This window comes from Microtus oregoni, unplaced genomic scaffold (assembly GCF_018167655.1).
Source record: "Microtus oregoni isolate MIOR12 unplaced genomic scaffold, Mior012 000019F_ref0000042, whole genome shotgun sequence".
NCBI classification, from domain to species: domain Eukaryota; kingdom Metazoa; phylum Chordata; class Mammalia; order Rodentia; family Cricetidae; genus Microtus; species Microtus oregoni.
Genome location: NW_024543078.1, coordinates 479300 through 502850, shown reverse-complemented (window position 1 = coordinate 502850; position 23551 = coordinate 479300). Strand labels below are relative to the sequence as shown.

General features: G+C 39.6%; 1 protein-coding gene and 1 pseudogene across 3 annotated transcripts in view; one reads left to right on the top strand and one right to left on the bottom strand.

Moving 5' to 3' along the window:
• Positions 1–9762, bottom strand: part of LOC121459546 — a 42880-nt pseudogene extending 33118 nt beyond the window's left edge.
• Positions 9763–17815: 8053 nt separating this feature from the next.
• The window catches only part of LOC121459362 (cyclic AMP-dependent transcription factor ATF-7), a 114344-nt gene continuing 108608 nt past the window's right edge, over positions 17816–23551 (top strand). For 2 of the 3 annotated variants that reach the window (XM_041669030.1, XM_041669027.1), the window contains exon 1: positions 17816–17921. The gene's annotated coding sequence lies outside the window, so the exon portion shown is untranslated. Of the gene's footprint in view, positions 17922–18149; positions 18246–23551 lie in introns of those variants that run through there. The other variant, XM_041669028.1, reaches the window with a different exon arrangement.

Sequence of the window (23551 nt, the reverse complement as noted above, 5' to 3'; positions counted from 1 at the left end):
CCTTATTCATTCTTCGGTAGAGGGGAATTTCGGTTGTTTCCAGGTTCTGGCTATGACAAACAAAGCTGCTGTGAACATAGTTGAGCACATGTCCTTGTGGCACAATTGAGCATCCTTTAGTGGTATTGCTGGGTCTTGAGGAAGGTTGTTACCTAATTTTCTGAGAAATTGCCGCACTGACATCCAAAAGGGTTGTACCAGCATTCATTCCCACCAGCAATGTAGGAGTGTTCCCTTTATCCCACAACCTCTCCAGCATAAGTTGTCATCAGTGTTTTTGATCTTGTCCATTCTTTCAGGTGTAAAATAGAATCTCAGAGTTGTTTTGATTTGCATTTCTCTGATGACTAAGGATGTTGAACACTTCCTTAAGTGTCTTTCAGCAATTTTAGATTCCTCTGTTGAGAGATCTCTGTTTAGGTCTGTACTCCATTTTTTTAAATTGGATTATGTGTTCTTTTGGTGTCCAATTTCTTTCCCATTCTGTAGGCTGTCATTTTGTCTTGTTGACCATGTCCTTTGCTTTACAGGAGCTTTTCAGTTTCAGGAGGTCCCATTTAGTAATTGTTTCTCTCAGTGTTTCTGCTGCTGGGGTTATATATAGGAAGTGGTTCCCTTGCCAATGCGTTCAAGTGTACTTTCCACTTTCTCTTCTATAAGGTGCAGTGTGGCTGGCTTTATGTTGAGGTCTTTGATCCATTTGGACTTGAGTTTTGTGCATGGTGATAGATATGGGTCTATTTTCATTCTTCTACATGTTGATATCCATTTATGCCAGCATCACCTGTTAAATATGGTTTCTTTTTCCCAATTGATATTTTTGGCTTCCTTGTCAAAAATCAGGTGTTCCAAGATGTGTGGATTGATATCGCGGCCTTCTATTCTGTTCCATTGGTCCTCCTGTCTATTCTTATGCCAATACCAGGCTTCAGTACAATAGCTCTGTAGTGGAGTTTGAAGTCAGGGATTGTGATGCCTCCAGAAGTTCTTTTATTTTACAGAATTGTTTTGGCTATCCTGGGTTTTTTGCTTTTCATATGAAGTTAAGTACCGTTCTTTTGAAGTCTTTGAAGAATTTTTCTGGGATTTTGCTGGGCATTGTGTTGAATCTGTAGATTGCTTTTGGTAAGATTGCCATTTTTACTATATTAATTCTGCCTACCCAAGAGCATGGGAGGTCTTTCCACTTTCTGGTATCTTCTTCAGTTTCTTTCTTCAAAGATTTAAAGTTCTTGTTGTACAAGTCTTCCACTTGTTTGGTTAGAGTTACTCCAAGATATGTTATGCTATTTGTGGTTATTGTGAAGGGTGTTGATTCTCTGAATTCTTCCCCAGTCCTTTTATCATCTGTGTACAGGAGGGCTACTGATTTTTTTAATTAATCTTGTATCCTACTACATTGCTGAAAGTGTTTATGAGTTGTAGAAGTTCCTTGGTAGAATTTTTGGGATCACTTATGTAAACTCATATCATTAGCAAACAGTGAGAGTTTGACTTCTTCTTTTCCAATTTGTATCTCCTTGATCTCCCTTTGGTGTCTTATTGCTCTAGCTAGGACCTCAAGAACTATATTGATTAGATATGGAGAGACTGGACAACCTTGTCTTGTTCCTGATTTCAATGGAATCGCTGTGAGTTTCTATCCATTTAGTTTGATGTTGGCCGTTAGCTTGCTGTATATTTCCTTAATTACGTTTAGGTGTGTTCCTTATATCCCTGTTCTCTCCAAGACCTTTGTCATGAAGGGATGTTGTATTTTGTCAAAAGCTTTTTTGGCATTTAATCAGATGATCATGTGGTTTTTATTTTTCAGCTTGTTTATATGGTGAATTACACTGACAGATTTTTGTATGTTGAACCATCCCTGCATCTGTGGGATGAAGCCGACTTGATCATGGTGGATGATGGTTCTGATGTGTTCTTGGATTTGATTTGCTAGTATTTTATTTAGTATTTTTGCATCAATGTTCATAAGTGAGATTGGTCTGTAATTTTCTTTCTTAGTAATGCCTTTCTGTGGTTTGGGTATCAGGGTAATTGTAGCCTCATAAAAAGAGTTTGGTAATGTTCCTTCTGTTTCTATTGTGTGGAATAATTTGAGTAGTGGTATCAGTTCTTCTTTGAAAGTGTTGTAGAATTCTAAGCTGAAACCATCTGGCCCTGGGCATTTTTTTGGCTGGGAGACTGTTGATGACTGAAAGGTTTTAACTTTAACATAGAAAAAATTACATTCAACAAAACAGGTATCGCCGGGCGGTGGTGGCGCACGCCTTTAATCCCAGCACTTGGGAGGCAGAGGCAGGCGGATCTCTGTAAGTTCGAGACCAGCCTGGTCTACAAGAGCTAGTTCCAGGACAGGCTCCAAAACCACAGAGAAACCCTGTCTCGAAAAACAAAAAACAAAACAACACAACAAAAAAAAAACAGGTATCAAGCAAGAATTACAGTTATAATATTTACATATACTTTATCTTTTACCATAACTAAAGAAAACTATAACTATCTATTCTTCAACTTCATTGAAGACTCTAGAAGGATATAACATTACCTAAGTAAACAGGAAGTACATTGTAAACAACTTCCAAAACTCTAGAATCGACAGAGAAATCTTGCTGCCTCGATAGTCACCCAAAGCTCTTCTATAATGTTGGGATATCTGTCTTCAGCCTACAGGCCCATAGTATCCAGCAGACTTTTCCACGAAGCAGGTAATTTCAAAAACAATTTCACCTATATTGGCAGTTTGTCCGTCATATTTTTCTTGTCTTGCAGAATGTTTGGCAGACTCTTTTGTGTAACAGGAACCCCAAAGAACTATTTCATGTTTAGGTAAGTTCAGCAGTCATTTCTCTGTGGGTCCTGCATGTCCAGTCCATCAAGCAGTCCAGGCAAGAGCAGTTTCTTGCCCAAATGGCTAGCAGACTCCATGAGAAGCCTCTTCGATGCCCATCTTCCTCTTGAAGTAGCTTGGTGTTGCCAGGAACAGATGTGTCTCACCATCATGGAAAGTCCTAAGTTCTTAAACATTTTAAATGCATATTCTGTAGTCTTTGAAAGGTTTGAAGAATGCCTATCCATCTGAAATACATCTCTGTACATCTAGAAAATCTAACTAACATGACTACAATCTTTACTATTATAGATTATTATCTATTAACCTATATTTCTTAATTATACATTATATTTTTAAATGAGCTGCACAAAAATACCTTAACTAAGAGCAGAAATATACATATAACACAACTGACTTTAAATTTGTATCCATAAAGCAAGATCCATACCAATGCAAATTATCCATCTCTATAGCATATCCCCCTTTAAATGTAACCTAAAATTAACTAACACTATTTGGGGAATTTGGGCATAGTTCTCTCCAAACTGCTTTCTGCTTTTTGTTGGGCAAAGCAATTTTTGGGAGTGTTCATGATGACCTTTTAGGGGATCTTGGCCTATACTCTAGAATTAATCCACAGGTTCTCATCTTCTGTGGAAACAAAAGAAGAAACTCTCTTCACATTTTTAGAACCAAGTTTTGAAGATAAAATACCTTTAAAGTATATATGTTGGTTACTTGGCTCCTTCACAATTAAAAAAAATTAAAGAAAACACATTAATATACATAATTCAGACTCTGTATATTTTTTCATCTTTACATGGCTTTTTTTACTCTATTGCTTTTTAATATTTATTTTATTATCTTTACTCTTTTAATCTATGACTTCTGTACTCTGTCTCTTTAAAGATTTTGTTTTATATTTTTTTCTGAACCATTTGCTTCCTTTTATGACTCTCTATACTATTTTTCTTCTCTTTCCCAAGCCTACATACATCTTTAAAACACACTATCTCATTTAGAGGTCTTTTATGTCTGAATCTTTCCTTATTGCTTATCTGTAATCCCTTTGTGACTAGGACAATTTCTTAAAATGCTAAGCACTTCTAGAATTCCTTTCCAAGCCCTCTAAGGTTTTACATGGACTTAGTTGACCAGATTGGAGTGCCAATTTGTTGTAAGGAGTCTGCTTGTTCATTTACCAGCTGCCCAGACTCCCAAAATAACCACACAAAAACTGTATTAATTAAATCACTGCTTGGCCTATTAGCTCTAATTTTTTATTGGCTAGCTTTTACATCTTAATTTAACCTATTTTCATTATTTTATATTTTACCATGAGGCTCATGGCCTATCGGCAAGATTCCAGTGTCTCTGGCACTGGCTCCATGGCTTCTCTCTGACTGTGCCTCCTTTATCCCAGCATTCAGTTTAGTTTTCCCTGTCTACCTCTAATGTGCTCTGTGCAGGCCCAAGACAGTTTCTTTATTAACCAATGGTATTTACAGCATACAGAAGGGAATCCCACATCAACTTTTCACTAGCAAATTGTTAAGGGGCCCTTTCTCTACCTTCTGGCAGAAATGTGAACTACAGACTGTGAACTATTCTGTTGTTATGTCCTCCCAACTATGATAGATTGACATCTCTGAGATTGTGAACTAGAATAGATCCTTCCAGCTTTAAGTTAAGACACAGATCTTGTCACAATGCTAAGAAAAACAAGTAACACCCTGAAGCAGTGAAGGCCTTTGCAGAAGCTACATAAAGCAAGGCTGCCAGAGTGCAAGTACGGTGATCTCCATGAGCACAGACCTCAAGGGAGATGTGCAGAAATGCACCTGCTATGGAAGCAGCTCATTGTAAGCTGACAATTTCTCACCTGCTATGTAAAACAAGAGCTTCAAGATCAAAGGAATGAAGGAGGACAGAAGCACTGTGGGTGTGCAAACAGGAATGTCCTGAAGAATGCCTTCTCTCAACACCATTCCTTCTCAGACATAAACATAGGCATGATGCACACTGGGGACCTGGAGTGTAAGAGTGGCACACTTCTGATGGCACTTGTTGCTAGACCCGAGTTTATTAGCTTACTACTTCATGAGCTTACTATTGGAGCTCCAATACTCAGAGGGAAGTGGGTCAATAGGAAGAAAATCAAATTTATTCAAGAGTTGACCTTGAGAAGATGAAGGGTAAGCTGCTCCATTCCTGGGCATTGAAGCACATCTTAGTTATTATTCACTTTTGTTATATTTTATGTATATGGGTGTTTTCCCTACATGTATGTCTGTGCACAAGTGCCTGGTTCCTGCAGAAGAAAACATCATATCTCCTGGAACTGGAGTTTCAGATATTGTAAGCTACCATAAATGGACTGGAAATCAAATCCAGGTCTTCTAGAAGAACAGGCAGTGCTCATATATTGCTGAGCCATTTCTCCAGACCTGGGGGAACTTTTTTTTATAATATCCTGAAATATTAAATTAATTTAGATGCACATAAGATATGAATGGATAAAGAAAATGTGGTAGACATACCTAATGGAGTTTTAATCTGCTATAAAGAAAAATAAAATTGTGTGGTTTCCAGGAATTGGAGATCATCATATTAGACAAGCATGCCAGACTCAGTAAGAAAAGATCACATGTCCTTTCATTTGCAGAATCCAGGCTTAAACGCATGCATGACACAAATGCAGGAGACTCATTTCAGGAAACAAGTTCCATCTTGGAAAACCCAGGTTCACAGCTGGCAAGGAATTTGACTTGGTATGATGAACATTCCAAAGGTTCTCATTCTTTAGGTTGTTCATGTTTCTGCTGTCTTGATGGGTTGAGATGTGGGATGTCCTTCCGTATATGTATTGCTTTTATTGGTTGATGAATAAAGCTGTTTCGGCCATTGGTTTAGCAGAGTAAATCCAGGTGGGAAATCCAAACAGAGATATATAGAGAAAGTAGGTGGAGTCAGAGAGATGCCATGTAGCTACTGGAGGAGAAAGATGCCAACTGCCAGCCAGAAGCTTACTGGTAGGCCACAACCTCATGGTGATTCACAAATTAATAGAAATGGGTTAATTTAAGATGTAAGAGTTAGCTAGAAATATGCGTAAGTTATTGGCCAAACAGTATTGTAATTAATATACTTTCTGTGTTATTTGGGCCTGGGTGGCTGGGAAACAAAGAGCAGTCTCCATCCGTCTACAGCAGGGCCTGAGGTAAACAATGTAAAGAAGTCATTTGTTTGGACTTATTCTGACTTCCTACGTCTCAACACTGTTGCACTGAGGACTACATTTCCAACTCATGAGCCTTACAGAGACTGTCCACATTGGAAGTAGGTGCCTACATGGTTCAGATGAGACTCTGAAGTTTGAATAGATGCATAAATAAGTCATGATTTGGATTGAGTAAAGTAATGTTGTGAGAAGGATGTGAATATTTGGAGGTCAAGACATAATGTTGATGTTTAGATTCTTAGGACACTAAGGTAGGAGGATCATAAATTTGAGGTCATCTTGGTGATATAGTGAAACTCTGCACGGAAAACACAGAAAAATAATCACAACCATGAATGAAAACTAGGAAGGTAATTGAAAAGAGTATATTGTGTCTATGTTTAGTTACATATGCCTAGAGTCTTCACTACCTGGGAAGCTGAAGAAGCAAGACCCCTTGAGCCCAGGAGTTTGTGGCTACCCTGGACAACACAGCCGATCTCAAAAAAAGAAACCCAAGAGTCAGGAGTGGAAGCACATGACTGTAATCTTAGCTCTTGGGGAGTAGATGTAGGAGGATCAAGAACTCAAGGTCATTCTCAGATACAGATACAGATAGTGTTCAAGACTATTCTGGGATAACCAAGGAAACATATCTCAAAAAAAAAAAAACCCACAATGAAAAGAGTCTACAGGAGCTGGAGAGACAACTTAGTAATTAAGAATGCTTTCTTCTCTTCTAAAAGTTTGTCTTTCAACTCCCATATCAGCTACCCTTGACTCCAGCTGTAGGGGATCTGATGCCTTTTTCTGGCCTCTGGAGACACCCTTAAATATGTGTTCTTTACACACAGACACGCAAAAATAACTTTTATTTTTTTTCTAAGACATGGTTTCTTGTAGAAATAGTCTGTGTAGCCCTGACTGACCTGGAACTTTCTCTGTAGACCAGGCTGGCCTCAAACTCAGAGATTTGTCTGCCTCTGCCTCCCAAGTGTTAGGAGTAAAGTCATGTGCCACCATGCCCATCTAAGTAAAAGGAAATCTTAAAAAAGAGTACATTATAAATGGAATAGGAAAAGTTTAATGGTAAATAAAAAAAATCTAGTATAAAAGACAAGAGAATGGTGGACTAAATGTGAAGAAAACCACAAGAAACAGCTAACATAGCAGGACATAGATATAAAATACTGTCTTACCAGCAACTATATTAAGTGCCAATGACATTTTTAAAAAGCAGAGGTTGGCTTTTTAGTTGATTCAGTGGGTAAAGATACTTGCTTCCAAGCCTCATGACCTACATTTGATCCTCAGAACCAAGCACACATGGTGGAAGGAGAGAACCAACTCCTGCAATTTGTACTCTGACCTCCATGAAGACTATGGTGCACATGCACACATGCACACACACACACACACACACACACACACACGAATAAACAAGTAAATAAATGAACAAATAAAATGTAAAAAGGCAGGAATTGAGGACCAGTGAGTAGAGGCACTTGCTGTCTGCAATGGTTAGAACAGGGATGATTCCCACAGACTCAGACCTGAATGCTTGGTCATTAGGGAGTGGTGTTACCTGAATTATGTTAGGAGGTGTGACATTGTTAGAGTAAGTGTGGCCTTGTTGGAGGAAGAATGTCACTGGGGGTTTCGGAAGCCCAATCATGGCCCTGTTGGTTGCTAATTCAGATACAGATCTCTCGGCTCCTTCTCCAGCCTTTGTGCCATCATGGTTACTGCCACGATAAAAACAGACTAAACCTCTGAAAGTACAAGCAAGCATGAATGAAATGCCTTCCTGTAGCAAGATTAATTAAAAACCCAGAGACAGATATTGGGGTACAATCTAATGATCAGAAAAGCAAAAGCAGCCAAGTCACTAGAGAGCTCTTACCTCTTTAAAATCTTCAGACTGAAAGAGAACGAGTTCCTGTCTCCTCCCATTTTACCCTCCTTTCTAGTGCTGGGATTAAAGGTGTGTGCCACCACTGACTGACCTTAAAGGCATGCACCACCGCTGCCTGGCCTGTATGGCTACCTAGGGTGACTGCTGGGATTAAGTCTGATCAGGGCAGCTGTTTTGCATTCTGTTCTTTAGGTAAGCTTTATTTATTAAAACACAAATAAAATATCACTACATTTCCACTTTTTTGTCTAAAATAAAAAAAGATTATAACTAATATAAGAAAAGCTATATACAATAAGTACAATACCTATATACAATATATACAGGCAATAAATACATCAACAATGTCTATTCCATTTGCATTTGACAAATTCAGAGAAAATACTCCATATTTATCGTATCTTGGTGAGTTTAAAGTCTTGTACCTAATTTACTTTCTGTAATAACTTTCTGTGTCAGGTAAACAAGGAAAACTATAACTATCTAATCTTCAGCTCCCGCAGACACCCAATAAGGAAATAAAATTAACTGAGTGAGCAGGAAGTACAAGAAAGTGACTTCCAAAAAATGTGAGAAATGCTATGAACAGTCACCCAAAATTGCTCTGTGATGTTGGCGCATCCATCTTCAGCCCACAGGCCTAGCATATCCAACAGACTTTTCTGTGAAGTAGGATATTCTGAAGGGCAATCACTTGTCTTGACAATGTTTGGCAGTCACTTTCTTTTGTGTCCTGCTTGTCCAATTAGAACAGCATACTGTCAGCCATCGAGGCAAGGGCATTTTCTTGCCCAGTGGCTTACTTTTGCTGCAAAGAAAACTCCATGTGGAGTTTCTTAGATATCCATTATTTTATCTGAAGTAGATTGGTACTGCCAGGTGTAGACATGTCTCATCATAAAAAAAATGAGCCTATGTTATTAAAACATCTTAAATGCCAAATTCTGTAGATCTCTAAAGTGTTTGAAGATGACCTGTCTATCTAAAATATATCTTTGATTGACCTTGAAAATATACCTAATGTGACTACAATTTCATTATAATAGGTGATTAATTACTAACCTGCATTTCCTTATTATCCTAAACAGCTGGTAATAATAATTTTCAAGGACTAGATATTTGCATTACATTGTTAAATGAGCTGTTATAGGTACAATACCTTGAACAAGATTAGAAATGTATGTTCAATATGTTCTAACAAAATTAATCTCAAATTTGTGTCAATATATGAAATTTGTATACAATATGTAAAAATCCAATCCAATGTAAAACATTTAAATCTAGTAGTTGTTTTTTAAATGTAGATTCAATAATCTTTTTATCTTATCATATCTATATCCTCCCTCTTTTTTCAGAATAAGAACCTCAAATCTCAGTTCCTTTGTTTAGCTTTTTTTCTGACCATTACCAGTAACAAGTGAAAACCACCTCCCCAAACAATGAAAAAGATCCACAACCCACTGAATGATCAAAAACCATCCACCCCACCTCTTGTTAATTTGGGCATCTTATTCTTAAATTTACTTCCTGCTGTCTGGGGACAATGGGATCCTGAAAAGAAAATTTTTGGTTAATTGTAAAGTCCTGAGAGAGAGGAAGCTTTAGCATTTGTTGTTGTATGATGGGAAAGTGCAGGGGGGCTAGAGTAGTCTGTTAGGCTGAATCATCTCAGCTAGCCAACTCAAAACTGTTCCGAGCAGTTTTTCAGCCTAGTGGTATTATCATAGTCCTGGAGGAATTGTCACGTGGTGCCCCATCCTCCTTTTGGAGACTTCGAAGGTCGCTGTTGGGCATGCTCATAGTTCACTGCAGAAAACTGATAGAGACTCAAACCTGAAATCATGTGCAGAAAGGTAGATGAAACCTTTTTGTAGAATTAGTTAGTACTCTATATGACCATTAATATAATGACAGTTTAATATATATATATATATACATATATATATATATCAAAATCATATACCTTAAGAAAAACTGTTAAAGAGTCAGTTTAATAAAACCAAAGGATCATGAGATTAGTGGCAATAAAATAGTCCTTAAACTTTGTTTTTCTTCTGTCCAATATCAGGTGGCTCTTCTGACATGAGACAGAGATTTCGGATTTCACTTTAATAAGCTTGCTTGGGTTTAGAGGAGAGACACTCCAACTCCAGAGACAGCTTTAATCTTTAATTGGACTGGGACTACAAAAAGTCCATCTGCATTATTTGTCTGTAGAGAGCAAACATTTGGGAAGATTTATGAAATTTTACCCTGTTGGAAATGTGATATACCATCAGACCAATTTACTCATTTTCTTGAGACATTTTTTTTCTGGATGGTTTGTTTGTTGTCTTCAGATGTCTCATTTTTCCAGTGGTCTTCAGATTCCTTAGCTGGGTACCTTTATTCTCCTGAAAAGATAAAAACAAAATTCTTCCCCAACCCTAACTTTGGGGAGATTCTCTATTGGCAGGTTATATCTGATCAAATGAAAAGCATTTTCTAGCTTTATAGGTTAATTTAAATTAAAGCCATGGTGCTTAATGAACTATTATCTGTTCTAATTAAAAGGTGTCTCTTGTTCAAATCAAATCTTTATCAATTTTAATGGTATCCATACCTTTTTTTCTCCTGTAGAAACAAAAGCAAAACCCCTTCCTTAACATAACACATGTCTGGTTTCCGTTCTGAAGTCAGTATATCTTTAAAATATATTGGCTGACTTAATTCTGTAGTTTTTTTTTTCTACTATCCAGTGTCTCTCTGGAGATGTTGTTCTTTTCTCATTAGCACTTAGAAAATTCAAAGTTCATAAAGCATTATGTAATCTATTTTTGTGTTGGGAGCTGCAGATCACTGGCCCCTTGACTTTCTTTGCCTGCCTCAGACTCTTTGCCTGCTGGAGTGAACTGAGCAAAACACCTGTGCCTGCAGCTGTTCTGAGCACGAGACCCTGATGGCAGGGGAGTGAGTTCTGATGAGGCCTGCAGCTGAAAAATCTCGAGAGCTGGGCGTGGCTAAGGATCCCTACATAAGTTTCCCTGGAGCACAATAAACTTGGCATTCTTGTATCAAGGATGAGCCATGTCCGTGTCTTTCTCTGTCTGTCTCTCTGTGTGTGTTTTTAAGTCTCCAGGCCTAGTTCTCGAGGCTCCTGTACTGACCTGCAGTGGCACACATGCTACAGCCATAGAGTGTAGAGCAGATGCCGTGCTTTATGTTTTAAGGAGTATTTATCACTCCTTTCTGTTTATCTAACGGATCTGTTAGAATTCAATCTGATCTTTCTCTAACTGCTTGCCCTGCAGGATTGTATGGGATGCCTGTGATATGCTTTATATTATAATCAAAACACCATTTCGTTTTCTTAGAGACATATGTTGGAGCATTGTCTGACTTTATTTGTGCAGGTATACCTATAATGGCCATAACTTCTAGTAAATGTGTGATTAATGAATCAGCCTTTCCCAAACTCAAAGCAGTTGCCCATAGAAAACCTAAATAGGTATCAATTGCGTGGTGTACATATTTTAGTTTTCCAAATTCTACAAAATGGAACACATCCATCTGCCATATTTCATCCCTTTGAGTACCTTTTGGGTGACTTCCTGCAGGCAGTGGTGTTTGGTTTGATAAAGGATAATTAGGATATTTCCTTATAATGTCCTTGGCTTGTTACCACATGATGGAAAAGATTTTTTTAAACCTTTGCTATTGACATGATGTTTTTTTGTGAAATTCTGAGGCTTTCAGAACATTTCCAAAGAATAATTGATCAATTTCTGCATTACCTTGTACTAGAAGACCTGGCAGACCCATATGGAATCGGATGTGTGTTATGTATATGGGATGATGCCTATTCCTGATTATAGCTTGCAACTGAATAAATAATGAAGTCAATTTTGTATCATCTGGTATAAATTTAATGGTTTCAATATGTAAAACAACTCTTTCTAGATATTGTGAATTGGTAACTATGTTGAAACTTTCTTTAAAATCCTTTAGTAGCATGAGAATAGCATATAATTCTGACTTTTGCACAGAATCACAAGGTCCTTGTTTTACTTAAATTTTCTGATTTGTTTCCTGTCTTCCCTGATTTATTTGCATCCATATAGAATGTAGGGGCTCCAGTTGTTGGTGTGTCCCATACAATGTGAGGAAGGATCCAATTAGTTCTCTTTGAAAGTTGAATTCTCTTGCTTTAGGGATAGTTGTTGTTAATCTCTTTACCAGGGTTCACTTTCTTCCCATATTTTGTCAATTTCATCATTATTAAAAGGTATTATAATTTCTGCTGGGTCTATTCTTGCTAATTAATGAAGACGCAATTTTCCTTTTAGAATTAACTCAGAGACCTTTTCCACATAATTTTTAAATTTTTTACTCAGTTTATGTGGTAAAACAAAAGATCTATTCTAAGATAATAACTTCCCTATGCACTAAATTTTTTATTGTGAAATGTTTGGAGGGTAATATAACCAAAATGCAGTTAAGATTTGTACCCGGGGTTGGGGATTTAGCTCAGTGGTAGAGTGCTTGCCTAGCAAGCACAAGGCCCTGGGTTCGGTCCTCAGCTTCAGATAAAAAAAAAAAAATGAAAAAAAAAAAAAAAAAAAGATTTGTACCCACATGATACACATGTACCTTCTGTAATTTCTCTTCAATCAAAGCCAATTCTCTCTTAGCTTCATCTCATAATTCTCTGGGACTATTTAAGTTTTTGTCACTATCTAAATTTAAATTAAGCAGGTCATCAGAACCCTATCCCAGTAGTGTGCTTTAGATGGAAACTGTCTCTTAGCAATCTTTGGAAGTCATTAAGAGTCTGCAATCAATCTCTCCTATTTTGCGCCTTTTGGGTTCTAACTTCTTGTAAACCTATTTTATAATATAAATTATTAATAGAATCTCCTCTTTGTATTTTTCAGGAGCAATTTGTAATCCCTAGGCAAATTTTACTTTACTTCTTCAAACATTCTTTCTAAAGTATTTACATTTGAATCATATAGCAAAATGTTATCTATGTAATGGTGAACTATAGATTCAGGAAATTGCTTATGTATCATTTCCAATGACTGACTTACAAAATATTGGCACAAGGTGGGATTCTTTAACATTCCCTGTGGGAGAATCTTCCATTGATATCTCTTAGCAGGCTGAGAATTATTATAAGTAGGCACTGTAGGCAAATTTTTCTCTATCCTTTTCTTGTAAAGGTATAGTGAAGAAACAATATTTTAAATCAGTAACTATAAAAGCCCAGACTTTAGGCAATAGGGATGCCAGCCTATAGAGAACCAATTGGCTGAATCACCTTATTAACAGCTCTTAGATCTGTTACCATTCTCATTTTCCAGATTTCTTTTTAACATATACAGGAGAATTCAAGGACTTGTTGATTCTTCAATATGCTGAGTATCTAGTTGCGCCTGTACCAACTGTTCTAAAGTCTGCAGTTTCTCTATTGTTAAGGGCCACTGCTTAACCCATACAGATTGTCTTTCAACCATTTTAAAAGTAGACTGTTGGTGCCTTTGGAAGACCAACAGCAGTTTTGCCCTGTTCTTATACAACGTGAATGGTCAGTAACTGTTGCTCTGGGAAGGAGTTTCTTCTACAATGGCAGGAAATGACTGAACTGGGTTTGGTATAGGTGCTTCCATGTGTCCCTTCACACACTTTCCCAACAGCAAAGGATTACCTTGAATATTCCTCATTGATCTACATTCATTAGTTCAGTGCCTGCCTTTACCACACCTTCTACAAAATCCAGAAGGGAGGGGCATTCTGAATGGATTATTCTTAGAAAAAAACATTGTTTCTAGGAATGTTCTGTCTACAATCCCTTTCAAGGTGACCTTGTTTGCCACAATTATAACATTTGACATTTTGATTTTTCCTCAAACCTCTGGAAATCACCTCTCCTATCCATGCATCATCATGGTCATGAGATCCAATATTAATTTTATCTTGACTCCATTCCTCCAAAGGGGCTGACTTTGCCTTTAATGGTCAAATTATCCTTTTGCATAGAGAATTGGCATTTTAAAAGCCAGAAATTACACTATTATTTGTCTAGCTTCTAAATTTGGTATAATTCTATCTACTGCTGAAGTCAATCTTTGTAAGAATTCCATAAAGGCTTTCTTTGGGCCCTGTATAAGTTTAGCAAATGACTCAATTTTCTTTCCTATTTTTCCAATTCTGTCCCAAGCATTCAAAGCTGCTGCATGGCATAAATCCATGGTCACCATATACAGCTTGCCTTCTATAGTAGCAGAATCTCCTTCTCCAACAATTGATTGTGGGAGAGTTCCCTACCTCTCGCTTTACTCCATTGTTCAATAATCTTAGCCTCTTCTCTGAACCAAGTTCTTTAATGTAATTGTGGACCAGGCTCTAAAACACCTTTAACCAAGTCTATCCAGTCTTTAGGGATAATTCAGTTACAAAGTGACCATGAGTGTGCTTCACAAATGGTGAATGCATGTCATATGAGACAATTACTTCATTGACTCTCCTTAAGTCTAACATTGGCACAGGAGTCCAGTTAGCTATAACAGAGCCTCTGCCATTTGGCAATTCCTGTAAGGTTACTTACATTAAGGTTGATTGTCTGAAAACCTTAGGCTGTTCCTCTCTATTCTTATAATGCAATGCTGAAATTGGCTCTCCCTTAAATTTCTCTATCTAGATTTAAATAGTGATCTGTTTTATTAGGTTTTTGAAAGGCCTGTATATAGATGGAAGTTTCTGTCCCACCTGGTCCCGCAACCATTCAGTTCCAAAGAAATACACAGAGGCTTATATTAATTATAAAGTGTTTAGCCTATTAACCCAGGATTATTATTAGCTAGCTCTTATCTAAGTTGAGCCACATGACTTGAGACCTTCTCTCAGTACAGCTTTCTCATCTTAATTCCTCTGTATCTGTCTGGTGACTGCATCTTTGACTTTCTTCTTTCCAGAATTCTCCTAGTCTGGTTGATCTGCCTATGCTTCCTGCCTGGCTACTGACCAATCAGTGTTTTATTAAACCAATATGAGTGACAAATCTTTATCTCGTACAAGAGCATTATCCACAGCACCTGCATTTTAGCACTCAGATTAACCAACCTTTTTAGTGATAAGACAAAAACGATAAAGTTGTTTACAATTTACATAAATCCCATCTAAATTAGATACCCTCTCATTCAACTATTCCATTTTCAAACTGTCTAGCACATTATCATAGAGACCCAAATCCCTTTGTTGTTTTTTTTCCCCATTTTTTAGTACGGAAAAAAATTCTCTCTTTAAACTAATTCCTCCCTTTAAGAATTCCCAATTGTCGCCGGGTGGTGGTGGTGCACACCTTTAATCCCAGCTCTTGGGAGGCAAAGGCAGGCAGATCTCTTTGAGTTCAAGGCCAGCCTGGTCTACAAGACAGGCTCCAAAGCAACAGAAAAACCCTGTCCCGAAAAAACAAAACAACAACAAAAAAGAATTCCCAATTGTCTTACCAGCTCTACTGATGATGTTGATGAGGATGTGAGGCTTATTGCTGCTACATAGAAGAGTAAAAACCTGAGGGTGTTAGGTGTTGGGGTGTTAAGATTCAGCCTGTGGTTTACTCTAAATCCCTGGGTGCAGTGCCTAGCACTAAGTGGGGGGAGAGAACAGAGTTCACCACCACCCAGTTCTGCCCTACTCCGGCCACCTGCTGCACAGACCAAGGACATGATGATGCTACCATTAACTGTAAAGAAGAAAACACAAAGCCGGGCAGTGATGGTGCACGCCTTTAATCCCAGCACTTGGGAGGCAGAGGCAGGCAGATCTCTGTGATTTCGAGACCAGCCTGGTCTACAAGAGCTAGTTCCAGGACAGGCTCCAAAAACCACAGAGAAACCCTATCTCGAAAAACCAAAAAAAAAAAAAAACCCACAACTAGTCGTTTGTCTGGAACCCTGGAATCCCTTAACTCTACTTATAGTCTCAATTCTTAAGTTTTTATTTCATAGTAAAACACACACAAAATTACCATTTTAACCATATCGTGTGTGTGTGTGTGTGTGTGTGTGTGTGTGTGTGTATTACAGGATGGTCTCAAAGTCACAGAGATCCGTTTGTCTCTTCCTGGTGATAACTTTTTATTATTTATTTATTACTTTTTTCAAGACAGGATTTCTCTGTGTCACCTTGGCTGTCCTGGAACTCTCTCTGTAGACCAGGCCGGCCTGAAACTCAGAGATCCTCCTGCGTTTGCTTCCCAAGTGCTGGGGTTAAAGGTGTGCACCATCACTGACTGGCTTTGATAGTTTTTTAGTGTAGCTTTTACATTTGATGTTCTCCTAAAAATCTTCTTGAGGTTATCTCTTAATAATTCACTCCTCAGGCTGGAGATGGCTCAGCAGTTAAGAGCACTCACTGGCTTTTCTCCCAGAGGCCCCCGTTTCTGTCGCAGCCCCCACAGGCAGGAATCACTTACAGCACACCGTGCACAGACAAATGAGTGGCTCAGTAGTTCATTCAAGTACAAATGTTTTTTCCAGAGGTCTTCTCTTAGAACTAGCAGTAGTTTCCTCCCCTCCTGAGCTGTTTTGTCTCTTACCCTGAAGCACTCTCCGCTTTTCTGAGGTGAATGCGCTTACTGGCTTATGCCCTCTCTCCCCCTCAACTCTAAAATAAAAATTGTCAGAGAAGGATCAGGTCTGTCTACACTTCTCCACATGACCGGGAGTGTTTTGTCTGCCGTACTGTGCAGACTCCAATCTAAGGTTTTCCACTGAACTACACTGAGTCCTACAGAGCTTTGTGTGTGCGTTGTTCATAGGTCCGTGGGTACCTTTATTCTTGTTCATTTGTTTGCCACAGGATTTCTCACTGGCCCGGAATTGTCAAGCAGGCTAGGCTGGTGAGCACCCATGTTTTAACATGGGTCCTGGGATGGAATTCTGGCCTTGTGCTTGCAGGATGAGCACTTCATTGGCTCAGCTATCTTCTCATCTTTTCTTTGTGTCATTACAAATACGAGTGAAATGGGATTCCTAGCCCATTGTACACTCAGAGAACTATCTCTTCCATAGGCATTGGATCGTTGGGCAGGTGGATTGCCTTTTCCCAGCGGATTCCCACTAGTTTCAGGACTAAGGGCATTTAAAACTACGTTGACATTAAGGAAATACTGATCCTGAAGACTAGCAGTATCAGCCGGTACTTAAAAAAAAAAGTATACAGTTCTGATCCAACGAGATGGCTCATACTATACCAGTCTTCGCTGGACACCTAAATTCAATCCCCTGAACACACAACAGTGGGAAGAGAGATCTCCAGATCTCTGACCTTCGTATGCGCTCCACTCCACCCCCTGCTAATAGATAGTGTAAAAACAAACTATTTTTTTAAAGTAGTCTCTGCAGTTGAATCCTTACCACCAGCCAGACACCGGACGGAGGTTACGGCCAGTGAAGAAGAAAATAGAAAGCAGTCACCTGTTTGGGACGCTGAAAGCCCGTTTAACTTGCTTCATACAACTAGTCACGAGCTTGCAGCCCCGAGCCCCTCAGTTTGCTTTGCTCCCTTCGTTCTCCTTTAACAAGGGTGTATTTTTATAGCTGCCTGAGATAATCTCATTCCCTTCATTCCCTTCGCCCGTGGATCGCCACACCTACGGACAACGGGAGATTTCCTTACCGCTTTCTCCCTCCCCCTCATCACCCCCGATTTTCAGCCGAACACGTGTGAGTCGTGTGTACAGCACTCGGCCAGCCTTCCACTCACGCCACGCTCACAGCAAGCCCCGCCCCGCGGTCCCTTTCCAACTCGGCCCCCACGAATCGCGCCCGCACCCCCACTTCTCGCGAGAAGTGAACACGCCTGGCCGGACGGGAGGAAAGTATCTGCTCCGCTGAGGGGGGAAAGGAGGAGCAGGAGACAGATTGTGGGACCGAGCGCGGGCGGGCGGGAGGCGCCGGAGCTGCCAGCGGGTGAGTCCTGTTAACATTAGCTGGTCCGTGGTCTGACAGGAGGCTCCCCTTCTACTCCGGCCAGTCCCAGCGTCCCGGGCCGGGGTCTCCCCTCCCAGTCTGTGTTGGACGGGGGCGCTGAGGCGGTGGCCGGGCCTGTCTGAGGAAGAGGGTGGGGCACAGTCTAAGACAACCAATAAGAGAGCAGGAAGCCACAATTGGCGGCCATGAGCGCTAATGGGAGATCGTCTTTACCTTGCGGAGTGCCGCCCTCTTCTCTTCTCCCGCCTCCTTCCTTTTGGAGGAAGGCGGGGCCAGAGGACTGAAGTGTGGGGAGAACTTGGGGTAAGTAGCCCCGGGGGGCACAGGGCGTGGCGAGGAAAGGGGGGTTGAATCCTGAGGGAAGAGAAGTATAGTGGAAGTCAAATGGAATAGCAGAAAGGAATATCAGAATATCTTGGAATAGCAGAAAGCGGACGACTGCTAAACTAGGTTGACGGCTCAGGATTTCCCTTAGAGTGGGGTTAGGGCTCGGCACTGCAAAGAGCAGAGGTAATGGGCAGTAGGCAGGTTCGGGTGACATCCAGAGCCTCGCTCAGGTGAAAGCATGCGTTGATCGGCTGAAAAGCTCGTCGAGGTGGACATTGGAACCGAGGGTTTGGCGTTTTGATTGAGTTCATAAGAATCAGCAGAAACATGGTATCAGAAAGTATGGCTTTGGAGAGATTAAGTGGATGAGTTTAGGAAGACTGAGTGCCTTGAGTTGCTAGAAGGCATCGCTTCGGTAATAGTTTGGAAGTCCGGAGGGAAGGGGGAATATTTGGAGAAAAGACAGAGGCTGACATACAAGTCTTTAGCTTGGGTCTTAGTCGGAAGGCAGTCGGGATTTTGCTTAGTGATTTTGGTGGACATGGCACCCAGACCAGCCAAAATTCTGGCATAGGTGTGTAGAAGAAGAAACACAGTACACTGCTCTTGTTCTCTTTTTTCCAGTGTTTCCCTTTTCAAGTGTCATCTCTTTCAAAACACAGGGATGTGGGTCTGGGACTTCGAAGGCCCAAGTTGGAGACCCGTAGGGACTTCCATGTTGCTCTCACTGGGGTGTTTACTACCCAGCCAGGCACCTCCTACCCAGATTCCCGTGTTTCTGCTTAGCGGAGGCTGTTTTAATATCTCTCAGAGTTCATAGGAAGTATAGATTTGTGGAGATGTGCAGATTTTTTTCAGCAAACTCATTTGTTTCCTATGTTTAAATTTTTCAGCAGTATAATTTCTGTAGAACCTGTATATATCTCTAAACACTAACAAATAAAGTTTGTTTCCTTAAATATGGCTTTTCCCTTTCATTCATTAAGAGTAATTTAATGGATGATTGAACTTAGTCTTAATTGTCTTGTATATGTTCTTATGTATTAATTGAGATAGGGTCTCATGCAGCCCAGGTACACCTCAAACTGAGGTAACTGAGGTTGAACTTGAACTCCTGATCCTCCTTTGTTCTTCTCCCAAGTGCCGAGGTTATAGACTGAACACTCAGGGTCGTGTTTGTGTGTGTGTGTGTGTGTGTGTGTGTGTGTGTGTGTGTGTGTTTGTGTGTTATGCAGCATGCCATGTAGCCCATACTGGCTTTGAACTCATAACCTTGAATTTGTGATCCATCTCTACCTCCCAAGTGTGGGAATTACAAGCATTCATTCCCATGCCCAGTTTATCAGTTTATGTGGTTTGAACCCAGGGCTTTGTGCATGCTAGGCAAGCACCTGTACCAACTGAACTACATCCCTAGTTCCCTCTTAATATTTTAAATGGAGTGAATAAAATAAATTACAGTTTAGGAAATTGAACATTTCCCCATGCTTTCTTTGCATCCAGACTTAGAAACTAAAGAGCTACCATAATATTTTAAGGCAGAAGTTGAGGAACTCTTGTTTTTAAACATGGGGGATGTAAAGTAAGTGGAAGCTATTGCGAAATTTAACATGACTGTAAGAAACGAAGCTAAAGAGAAGTTTGGCAGCTATATGAAGTAGTCTTACCAGTTCGTAATTCTGCACAGAAAAGGACAGAACATTGCCGTTTGTTTAGTAATTGTGTATCATTTAATAATGAGTTAGACTCATATAGCTCATTAATAACTTCTTTGCTAATGCACAGATTACATTCCTTCTGTCCAGTTGTGTGTGTGTGAGAGAGAGGGAGTGTATCTGTGTGTTGTCTGTGTGTCTGTTGGAGGCTGTGACAGTGCTGGAGCTGGGCTTTCCCCTGGGTTATGTGTATGCCAGGCAAGTTCTCAACCACTGAGTTTTAACCCAGCCTCCTTTACTTTTGAGAATTGAAGTACTACTAATGAAGAAGACCCCCATCCCATGTGGGGTTTGTTTGACCTTCTTTTCAGCAACCAGTTGAGGCATTTCCCCCTGGTTAGAATTTGTCCCTACAAAACTGTTGAGACCAACCAGTGGCCCTTTAGTACTAACATAGTCCCTATGTTAGCATATTACTTTAGTACTAGCATAGGGACTGAATTGGGTTCCAGCTGGGAGCATTTGCTACTGGACATTGAGAAGAATTTTCAGTTTTCCAGGCAATAGTCTTCCCCTCCCTCCTCGAAAAAAATCCAGTGAGAAAACAAAGTCTTTTGCTTTGGTCTTCGGATCTAGAATTTGTGATGGCTTGAACCTGAACACTCTTAAGTGAAAGATTTTTTTTTTCTCTCTTGGGCAGTGTTCTCACCTGGGAGAAAGATAGACTTTGGGGCCTGGGTATGTGGCTCAACAGGTGAACGTTTGCTTATTATGGATGAGCCCTGTTACTACATAAAACTGGGCACGGTAGTGAGGACCTGTAATCCCATCGCTGGGGATGTGAAGGCAGAGCCCAATCATTGTTATCTATGTGGCCAGTATAAGTCTAGCTTGGGCAACATGAGACCCTGTCTCAAAGAAAAGCAAAAGAAAAACAAGAAGAAAAAAATTGATAATAATTTGTTAATTGATCATAAATTCTTCTGACTTAAATTTAAAGTCATACTAGTCAGCAAGATTGAGATTTTTTTTTCCTTAATATTGAACTGGGCAGGTATAGGTGTAGAGAAAATGAATTGTTGGATTTAAATGGCTTTTTGGAAGGGAGCAGGAAAGTTTGATAGAGGCAGAGGAACTATCTTAAAGTTTATAGTAAATCTAAGCTTTTATAATTTATAGAATTTTTAAAATACTTTTGCTTAAAATGTTATTGTATCTTGTCCTTTTTCCTTTCCTAATTCTCTTTTTTGTTTTTGTTTTTGTTTTTTTTCAAAACAGGATTTCTCTGTGCAGCCCTGGCTGTCCTAGATCACAAACTCACAGAGATCTACCTGCCTCTGCCTCCCAGGTGCTGGAGTTGACCCTTTCCTAACTTCTAACCAAAACAGTTATTTTTCAATCAACTTTCAGCACTACTCTTTTTGCCTTGAGTCCCTGGCTCTGCAACTCTCAGAAGGTTGTTTTGTGAATTTTTTTGTTTGTTTTGTTTTTCAAAGCAGAGTTTTTCTGTGTAGCCCTGGCTGTTCTGGATCTCACGGTAGACCAGCCTGGCTTTGAACTCACAGAGATCCGCCTGCCTCTGCCTCCCAAGTGCTGGGATTAAAGGTGTGTGAATGTAAGACTGAGCTTTTTCTAGGCTCTAGAGGGGAAAGTCAGTGTTGCCTCCATCTCCTGTCCAGGTGATAAGGAGGAGTTTTTTTTTTTCCTTACAAGGAAGTTTTAGGTGGAGCAAATAGCACTGTCTTTCAAGTGTTTAACAAGACAACTCTTTTCTTGGGACAGACTGGAACATAATTGCCCCATTCCTTGATAAAGGTGCCAACACAAAAGTGCTTATTTTGTTTCTTTGAGAAAAACAAATGAGATATTTGCTTAAAAGGAAAAATGTTTAACTATTTTTTAAATGTTAACTTCTTTAAATTTTTTAAAAAATGTTTCTTGGATTTTGCAGTTCTTGAAAAAGTCTTCCTTTTTCTCCAAAAACATGCTGCAGATGGGTTAGTGAGATGGCTTCAGAGGGTAAAGGTGCTGCCTGCCTATGCAGACCCCATGGCTTGAGCTATATCATTCTCAGACCTCACTCTGTAGACCAGGCTGCCTCTGTTTCCTGAGTGTTGGGATTAAAAGTGTGCACCACCATCACCCAGCTCACTTTTTAATTTTTTGTGTGTATGTGTGGTGTGTGTGTGTGTGTGTGTGTGTGTGTGTGTATGTGTGTATGTTTGGTAGGGGGTGTGTGCACAAAGGTCAAAGGAAGGCACTGGGTGTTTGTTCTATCACTTTCTTCTTTATTCCCTTAGACTGAGTCCTTTGAGCCTGGAAATCACCAGTTGGCTATGCTGAGTGGACAGTGAGCTCCAGGAATCTGATTCTTCTCAGTGCTGGGACTACAGAGGCATGATTCCATACCAGGCCTTTTGAATGGGTGCTGAGAATCTCAACTCAGGGGTTTTGCTTTTTGTTGTTTATTTATTATTATTTTTTTATTTATTTTTTATTTTTTGAAACAGGGTTTCTCTGTGTAACATCAGTGGCTGTACTGGAACTCTGTAAACCAGGTTGGCCTTGAACTCACAGAGATCTGTCTCTGCCTCTGGAGTGCTGAAATTAAAGACATGTGATAGTATGTTTTGGCTTCTTGACCATATATATACACACACATACATATATACACATATATACCTGTGTATATGTGTGTGTGTGTGTGTGTGTGTGTGTGAGTGTTCTGTCTGTATGTACAGATCCTATTAGAGATGGTTATGAGCTACCATGTGGTTGCTGGGAATTGTACTCAGGGCCTCTGGAAAAGCAGCCAGTGCTCTTAACTGCTGAGTCATATCACAAGCCCCTACTACTCATATTTTGTATTATTGATAAATTTGATAAGCATGATGACAATATTTTCATTTTGGGTCACTGGTAAAATGTACAAGGATAGGCTGTATTGACTCATCCAAATTACCCTTTTTCTCTTTTCCCTTTTCCTTCTTTTTTGTTCTTTCCTTTTCTCCCTTCTTTCTCTCCCCCCTTCCTCCTTTCTCTTCCTGACTTGAGAATGAATCCAGAACCTCCAATAAGGTAGGCAAGTGAATTTTATCCCCATGAAACCACTGAATTAACATCCTACCCCATAGCCTTTATGTTCTGTGAAATATCAAGAAGTGTCTTGTTGAAACTCAAATATGTTCTATTTGAGACATCCTTGAGTTCCTAGGCTGGTGACCATTGGATAGGGGTAGAGAATGAGAATATAAAGTTAGATATTGTAATTACTATTTACCTTTTGTTTGTTAGTTTTGTTCTTTCTTCCTGTGTGTGGGTTTTTTTGTTTTTGTTTTTGTTTTTTTTTTTGTTTTTTTTTTGTTTTTTTTTTTTGTCTTTTGAGGTAGAATTTGGCTATGGTGTCCAATCTGGCTTCTGACCTCCCAGCTAACAACTCTCCTGCCTCAGCCTTCTAACTGCTGAGATTACAAGCAGTTATACCATCATTCCCAGTTTTAACTATCTTATATTAATGGCTTCCTTTCTTCCTTCCTTCCTTCCTTCCTTCCCTCCCTCCCCCTCCCTCTTTCTTTCTTTCTTTCTTTCTTCCTTTCTTTCTTTCTTTCTTTCTTTCTTTCTTTTTCT